This window comes from Cupressus sempervirens, chromosome 2 (assembly GCF_028749045.1).
Source record: "Cupressus sempervirens isolate cs-2001-9-10 chromosome 2, ASM2874904v1, whole genome shotgun sequence".
Classification (NCBI taxonomy): domain Eukaryota; kingdom Viridiplantae; phylum Streptophyta; class Pinopsida; order Cupressales; family Cupressaceae; genus Cupressus; species Cupressus sempervirens.
This window is the reverse complement of record NC_143119.1, coordinates 730819377-730829149: the sequence shown is the minus strand read 5'-3', so window position 1 is coordinate 730829149 and position 9773 is coordinate 730819377.

Genomic DNA, 9773 nt, shown 5'->3' with positions numbered 1-9773 from the left:
TTTTCTACTTTAGGGTTATAATTAATTACAAAATCTCAACCCAAAATTCTTGACACAATAGAGCTGAAACCCCAAAGAATTATGAAGTATGTATAGTACTTCCTTGATTATTCATCACAAACTACCATGAGTTAGATGGGATCTTAGTTCTATATTCTTATATTTCAAATCTAATTCAATTTTACTGTAATCCTTTTCCAAACTCAACTTAAGTTCAACGATTTCCAACTCATGTTTCAAGATATCATTTTTTTCTCAATGGTCACTATTTCATCACTATCATTAGTCTACTTCTTTGATAACTTTCAAATTTTTAGATAGTCAATCTTATCTTTTAGTTTACCAATGTAATATTTTGCATATTCATACCTTTCTTTTAAGTTGTCTCTTTCTTTTGTAAGAAAAACAATTTTCTTAAGGGCTTCTTTAAGATTTCTCTTTAACTATTCCATATTTATAGGGATCTTACTCAAGTTGTTAATTCTCTTTTGAGTAACAACACCCTGATGCTAATTGCTAGAAATATATAATACTAGGGGGGGGGGGGTATTAATCAAAAACTTTTTCCCACAACTAGATATTGTTAATTACTTTGCAATGTCCATAAGAAAGTAAACTAGTAATACTAAACAATAAATAAAATGATACACAAAGAGAAATTATAACATTGTTATTTGTTAACTAGGGAAACCCTAGCCATGGGAAAAGCTCAATGGGGATCATACCCACAAGATGATCCACTAAACAAAAGAATCTTGTTAAGGATATTGACCCTGTTAGGAGTTATGAATGACATCTAGTGTCTCGATCCTTGTTAGAGGACTAGGCCTTGTTAAAGCCCTCAAACCTATTAGAATTTACTTCAACCCTATTAGGAGTAGGTATAATAATTACAACTATATGCAAGAAGAACCACTACCCTAACATGAAATTATTCAATATAGTGCCTATATACGAAAGAGATAGATACAAAAACCTATTTATATTATCACTGACTGTTGTAATTTGCATAACTTGATCTAACATTAGAATTTGCATCAAAAATTTCTCATACATGTTTGCATGTCATGAATATAGTTTACATATACATCATATACTCCACATTCACATATATCATATATATCTCTTGTCTCTCATACTTCACGTAAAGTAACTATTTACTTATACCATTTATTTTCACAAAATTCTTTTGGAGTCAGCTTGATGTAAACACATGTTATACTGACTTAGGGTAAACATATAGTATATCATCCCTATAAACATAAGTAATTATTTCATGACCAAAATAATTCTTTAACACTTTATATCTTTTTTCATGTTGTACTATGTTCTATTGTGCACATTGCATTTACTGGTGTTTAGCCTATAACTTTGTCTATATTGTTTTTACTGACCTACGCACTTAGGTACATCATCATGACACTCTAATATACCTTCCCTTAACTTTGGATGTGCCAAATATTTCTTAGCCTTCACTATACCAAAAACAATCTGTGTGCTACTAGTAAAACTGTCTAACACTTGGGACAAATCTCTATCTTTGACTGTAGAATCTTCAACAGTATATATTATCCTTACATCCTGGGATATATGCTTCCATAAATGAAAAACCTAATTCATCTTACGTAGCCATATTGCCAACATATTTTTTATTCTCTTGCATGTGGATTGAAAGTAATTTTAATTAATTAATTATTTTAGATCTATCATGGATTATGTGGAAATGATGACATTTTTAGTTGCAAGTTTCCTTACAAGTGGTATCAGAGCTATGGTTTTATTGTTTTAATCCTAGATTGACTTCATGGGAATGCATGAGAGGATAAAATAAAGGGCATGATATATGGGTTTTGTAGGTTGTTTATTTCACATCTAAGGATTTTGGGTTTGCTATTATGATGAGCTATTGACATATTTTGGGCATAACTTGGGGCATACATAGTTGGATTTTGGACTCCAAATAGTCAACAAAAAGCTCTTGGAGAGATCTACATATTGGTTTAGATTTGTTGCAATTTTGGTATGATTTATTTGGTGATATATTTGTTTGAATGGTTTATGATATATATTGACTATAGTCAGATTGTGAGTTTATTACATTATACATTTTTGAGATTTGACATTTGATGTCATTGTATACTTAGCTTATGTTTTATATTGGTATCATGATAGTATGGTTATTAGTGTTCAATTTGAGTATGTATGATGACTTCTTAGGTCTGTAAGTTGTGTAATGTTGTAAGTGGTCTATACTTACAAGTTCCATTTATGGCTTGGATATTGATTATCTTTTCCCATTGATCTTTCATTATTGATGAATATTCATATTTGTAGCTTGGATTTGAGTTGTCTATACCCTTAGTCACATAATTTTTGATTTATCTTCATGTAGAGGGGATGAGATGTTGTACCAAGTAAATTCATCATAAAGGATTGTGGTTGACTATTTTATGCTGACAAGTTGGATGCTTTAAGACTTGGATGCTTGGTTCATGGATATATAGGTTCATATTTGATTTTCATTGGTTTAGAATCCTAATTTGGTTATGGTGGTATGTGTTCTTGGTTGAGGATCATGGTTATTTGGTTTCTTTTGAGGATCTCATGATGTGAACTTTGAGTTCTTTTATAGTTTGATGCCTTGGTTTATTCTCATAGTTAGAGGATTTTTTCATCATGATGTCATGGATAGCTTGTTTACATAGTTTAGTGGGAGCTTGTGACAATGATAAGGTGGTAGTGTAGGATTACGTCTTGGTTTTGTGATCTTGGTTTGACTATGTTGGTAGTGGGCCAATGTTCCTCGTAGGGTTTATGACATGGCTTAACCACCTTATGTAGTTATATAAGACTATTGGTTGTATCAAGCATTAATAGGTCAATATTTTGGTGTAATGATAACCTTGGCCTTTCTAACAGACTTGTTATTGAAAATTTGTTCAATGCTCTCCTCCATATTCATGACAAGGGCTTAACTTCCTCTTGTGTACTATAAGTTGAGTGGTTATATCAAGCATTAACAGATTGGCCTTTTGGTGAAACACCAACCCCATTCTAACAAGCGGTATCAAATCTTTGTTATAGGTTCAAATCCTTAGACCCTTGGGTAATACTAAGGGGAAACTATTGGAAATTTTTTCAACACTCCCATTAGGATTCATGAGAAGGGATTAACAACCTCTTGTATACTATAAGTTGAGAACTTGTATCAGACATTGATAGATTGGTCATTTGGTGCAACAAAAACCCCATTCTAATAGGTTGTGTGTGTGTGTACCTCAAGGATATTCATGTATGATATGGATTTTATGATGTCATGGGTGACTCAGTACCATGGATGAGTGGGATTTATTGGTGTTGATATATTTATTTAGTGTTTGTAAATGTTGGCAGATTTCTTAGATCGTGTTATTATAGAACATCTTTTACATTTGCATGGTGCACTATGTTCTTCATGGTGTATGTAGATGGTTGCATCTTTAAGACTCATGAGGTTATTTGTAAAGTGTGATTTGTGCATTTATTTGACATGTTTTCCTTGGTGTTAGGATGGTTTCATTATTATGTCATGTTATACTCTTGTTATAGTATGTTCATATGGAGAGTGTTAGCTCTTTGGTTGAGATGGTTTAAACCATGTTGTTGTTTTTATCTTCTTGAGGCCATGATTGGAACGTTGACATTGATATTTGTTTAGTCTCTTGGTATTGTGTACATTAATCATTTTTTAGATACTTCATGATATTGCTATGTTGCATTTGGAGTTGGCATGGATTAATTAGATATAGGTGCTCATAGATACTTAGAGATAGTGGTAATGCTATTTCTCTTGGATTAGAGAAATATTTGTTGGACAGTTGATGGTTTCGGAAGGAAGTATGTGGGGGCATTCTATTAGATTAAGGTTAATTACTTTTATCTACACTTAAGATTTCACTATTGTAGATCACTATTTAGTCAATATTGAATCTTGACTTTTGTCACTTCATGTGGATGAAATTCAAAGTGAATCATGAAGGTGACATTTAATAGAAGTTTTATTTTATTAAATATCATATTATCTCTTTAGATTCAGGTCAACTTTAGGGTTTTGTAAATTGGTAACTTTCTTAGAAAGTCAAATTATGTAGTTGGTTGATTTCATTTATAAAGAGATCACTCCTTGTATTTTGTAACACTATTTTTAATTATGTTCCTCTCTTGAATACAATTTTCATCTTGAGAGCCTATAGTGCCTCTCCCATTTGACTTTTGTAAGTCATCTTGATGGATGCAACCTTGTTGATCTCTCCTTGAGAAGGGATTGTGATTGGGAGCATGAGTGGTCTACACTCTTGAGGTGATTAGAGTTATGTTACTATAAAAATTGCTTTGATTATTCTTATGGCTGATTTATGACATTATGATGTGTTAGATGGTTCACTAAGGTTTGTGCCAGTAGTTACCAAGATCAATGTGGTATCATGATGTTATTTTGTGGTTACCCAAAGATGTGTGTGTAGAGATTTCAATGCGTACTATTATCTTGCTACATTGGACTAGGTTCCTATAGTAGTCATGTGTATGATTGTGTTCACTTATGTGTTTTAAGTGCCCTTTTAATGTTGTTTAAAAACTATTATTAAATTCTTAAATAATTAGAAATGGATTGTCCATGTTGGATTCATGGGTTATGTGCTACAGATATTTACCTTGTTATACTTTGATTTTAGTATCAAAGATGTTAGACTACTATGTTGTTCAGTTGATCATATTTTCATGATGATGCCATTTTGAGATGAGAATATATTTTATGATGATATCTAGTTATCTAATATTTGGACATATCCTCTAATTATGTTTATATGTTAGATTTGACGCTATAGTAATTTACTTCATCCTTGTTTTCTTATTCTTTATGTAAGCATGAGTGATGTAAATGGATTATTTTAGTATAATTGAATAAATGGTTAAATTAATTTATTTAATGCATTTATATCTTCGACTATGTTATTATATGCAATTGCACTTGATCATGTGTTTTAGTGTGTAGGATCTATATCCCTGGCAATGGAAAATGGAGTTAGTGATTCAACTATTCATATTTACCAATGTCATCCCTGAATGGTCAATGTATCTTATTTAAATTTTTAAATTAAACCTTCTAGTGATTTGATAAATTAGGAGTCATTTTCATTATGTGATTAGACTAGTGAACATGTCTATGCATTTAGAGTTTCGCATTGTCATGAAGTTTTTAAGGATTCTATGATTTTGGTTTTTGGATTTCCGGTCTTTATTTTAATTAATTTTAATTTTTGGCATCTTTTCCATAGATTAATTCCAATTACTTGGAATAGCCTATTTTCATCTAGGTTGATTTGAGGTTTAACTAGGTTGACTGGTTATTTACCCTAATTGATTATTCACTCAAAAAGTGAATAAGTATCCAAAAAGGAATTTAATTCCTTAATTCTCACTTTTGAATTAGAAATTTTGAGAGTGAAATCCAAAATCATCTTCATGAGGAATTATTGTTTTGTTCATTTTGGGAGCTATAGGTGTGAGATCATCTTGAGATCAGTCTCATTGGATCCAGCTTAGGGAGACCTTGATTTACTATGATTTTTAGCTACTTCTCTAGGAGTTTTATTTTATGGTTCAAATTCCTATTTTTCCCTTTTGGCTACGAGGTTGAGCTCTTCCATTTTATTTTTTTAGATCTATTTCTACTTCTTCTTTTGGTAGTCTTTTTTTGGGAGGTTCAGAAGTAATGTTTCCCTCCTTTTTTTATTGTTGGTTCTACTTGGTTGGTCAAGTATGAATGTTTTCCATATTTTTAGGATGAGGGTTTGGGTTTTTGCACCATTATGCTATCCATTTTTTCATATGGTGCTAAACTTAAATTTTATTAGATTTTTGTGATTTTTGTACCCTAAGACCAAATGGGTTTTATTTTAGAATTTTTAAAATTTGTGGATTTTTACCTCAATTTGCATGTCACCTTGTTTTCTTGAGTTTCCTTGGCATGATGTTGGTCATGGACCTGGATCATCCATTAGGATGATAATTAGATCATTTTTGAATCTTTATGTTTGCATTAAGATGCATGCCACATCTGTACTCTTGACATTATGTTCAGTTGAATGATTTTATACTTATGTTGCTATTTCTTTTGAACCCTTGTTATTATTTTATGGACACTAGGATTTGTATAAAGTTCACACTCCTAGATTGAGGTCCATTGAGTGAGTTCATGATGTTTGTGTTGATTTTAGATTGGTTTTGACTAGTGAGTTTCATGACACTTAAGTTACTTAGTTCATGTTGAACTAGTACTACATGCTGAGCACAACATGTAAATATTAGACCAAGCTAAGTCATAGTGAGTGCAGAGCCACTCATGTGCCAAGTGATACAGGATCCAAGTAGATAATGGATGCTGAGAAATATAGGTGTTGAGTCACACTATAAATATTAGTGTATGGCAAGAATTAGAGACTTCAGATGCTAAGTGAAATAGTTTTGACATATTTGTTTGTAATGGCACAAACAACTATGTAAACCATTTTTGAGCCACCTTAAGATTATATTTTGATATTTTGGAGATAATCGTGAATCTATATTTGGATTCCCTATGCAATTAAAAGAAAAAAAATAAAAAATGGGAAGGTTTAAGTGAGAAAATGGATGAATCCAATCATAGATTCATACCTAACCCTAAGCCACCAAAGCCTTCATAAGGAGGACAAAAACCCTAAACTCTTATGATGAATGTGCAAGGAATAGAAAGAGAGAAGAGGATAGTTTGCATGTGAAAATAGAGCTTTCATGGTGATCTAGAAGTTATGAAGAGAAAGTGAATTTCTAAATTAGTTAGAGAATGACAGAGGATAGAGAAAAGGATACAAAATTGAGACATCTAATCGAGAAGGATCAATATTGTTTAGAGATGATCTGTTATCAAGCAAGTAAGTGCCAACTATAGGATCTATGCTAAGACATTTTAACAGGTGATTTTAGTTCAATCTCTTTATACAATAGTCCTAATAGACTATATGAAATCCTTTAACAAGGTGCTTACTTAGTTGTACGTTGAAGTCCTTTAACTAGGCACACTTCTAACAGGGTGTTGAAATCCTCTAACAAGGTGAGAGTTAATAGCCTTTGTAAGCTTTTAATAGGGTAGATCTTTCATAGGGTAGATCGTGTTTCACTGTCAAAACATTTTAAAATTCATTGGATACACTTTATTACTATAGTAGTGAAGATTTATGGGTGTCATCCCCACCCCAATTTTGCCTTCTCACTTAGAGGGTTTCTAATTAATCATATCTAGTGTTATGTATGTGAATGCTTACATGTTTTCATGATTCTTTTGGTAGTCTTTTGTTAGGAGGTTGAGAAGTAATGTTCCCCTCCATTTTTGATTGTTGGTTCTACTTGGTTGATCAAGTATGAATGTTTTCCATGTTTTCAAGATGAGGGTTTGGGGTTTTGCACCATTATGCTAGCCATTTTTGCATATGGTGCTAAACCTAAATTTTATTAGATTTTTTTGGTTTTTGTGCCCTAAGAACAAATGGGTTTTATTTTAGAATTTTTAAGTTTTGTGGATTTTTACCTCAATTTGTATGTCACCTTGTTTTCTCAAGTTTCCTTGGCATTATGTTGGTCATGGACCTAGATCATCCATTAGGATGATAATTAGATCATTGTTGAATCTTTATGTTTGCATTAAGATGTATGCCACATCTGTACTCCTGACATTATGTTCAGTTGAATGATTTTATACTTATGTTACTATTTCTTTTGGACCCTTGTTATTATTTTATGGACACTAGGACTTGTGTAAATTTCACACTAATAGATTGAGGTCCATTGAGTGAGTTCATGATGTTTGTGTTGATCTTAGATTGGTATTGACAAGTGAGTGTCATCACACTTAAGTTACTTAGTTCATGTTGAACTAGTACTACATGCTAAGCACAACATGTAAATATTAGACCAAGTTGAGTCATAGTGAATGCCAAGAAACTCATGTGCTGAGTAAATCATAGATGCCAAGTGATATAGGATCCAAGTAAACAATAGATGCTGAGAAATATAGGTTTTGAATCACACTATAAAGATTAGTGTATGGTGAGCATTAGAGACTTTAGATGCTGAGTGAAATAGTTTTGACATATTTGTTTGTAATGACACAAACAACTATGTAAACCATTTTTGAGCCACCTTAAGATTATATTTTGATATTTTGGAGATAAGAGTGAATCTATATTTGGATTCCCTATGCAATTACAAGAAAACAATTAGAAAATGGGAAGGTTTAAGTGAGACAATGGATGAATCTCAGTCATAGATTCATACCTAACCCTAAGCCACCAAAGCCTTCTTAAGGAGGACAAAACCCTAAACTCTTATGATGAATGTGCAAGGAATAGAAAGAGAGAAAAGGATAGTTTGCATGTGCAAACATAACATTCATGGTGATGTAGAAGTTATGAAGAGAAAGTGAATTGCAAAATTAGTTAGAGAAGGATAGAGGATAGAGAAGGATACAACATTGAGACATTTGATCAAGAAGGATCAATATTGTTTAGAGGTGATATGTTATCAGGCAAGCAAGTGCCAACTATAGGATCTATGCTGAGACATTTTAACAGGTGATTTTAGTTCACTCTCTTTATAGAGTAGTCCTAATAGACTATATGAAATCCTTTAACAAGGTGCTTAGTTGTAAGTTGAAGTTCTTTAACTAGGCACACTTCTAACAGGGTGTTCAAATCCTCTAACAAGGTGAGACTTAATAGCCTTTGTAAGCCTTTAATAGGGTAGACCTTTCATAGGGTAGATCATGTTTCATTGTCAAAACATTTTAACCTTCATTGGATAAACTTTATTACTATAGTAGTGAAGATTTATGGGTTTCATCCCCACCCCAATTTTACCTTCTCACTTAGAGGGTTTCTAGGTAATCATATCTAGTGTTATGTTTGTGAATGTTTACATGTTTTCATGATTTGGATGCATATGTTTAACATGTTATTTCAGTATATCTATTAAATGTATGAGGTTTATATATGGTGAGGGTTTTATGGGTGCAAGTTTGAACTACTGATTCACTCCCCCCCCTTCAGAACACTAGTACAAAAACAACAATATATTACTAAATAAACCACTAAAAATTGTAGATATGTGACTAATTTTGATCACGTGACCAATGGTAGTTTATTGCCAGACATTTATCTCCCAACAAAATTTATGACTAAACTATTTTAATCATTGATTAGGTCATTGATTTAGTCATTTATTGTTGTTACTTGGTAGTTTATATGGTAGTTTATTTGGTAATTTTGGTAGTATATTTGGTAATATATATGGTAGTATATTTGGTAATATATTTGGTAGTTTATTTGGTAGTTTATTTAATCATTAATGTAGTCATATTAAGGCATGATGGAATTGAACCACCATCCTCCTACTTATAAAGCAGGTGCTCTTCCATTGAGCTAGTACCCTTTAAAGAATAATGTAAAAAAATTGACAAAGTTATCTTCCCAACATTAGATCTACCATGATCATGGTCACTGTAACATGATACACTCTTCTCATGATATACTCAGTTCATGGTAGCAGCAAGAACCTACATATTTATCCAAGATAATTCATTGAGAAATTATGAAAAAGCACAAAAATTGAAAAATATCATACCAACCATGTTGGTAGTCATCATGTAGTGTGTTGAAATCAAAGTACACATATGTGCCATGTTCATATTCATCTGTTGTGAC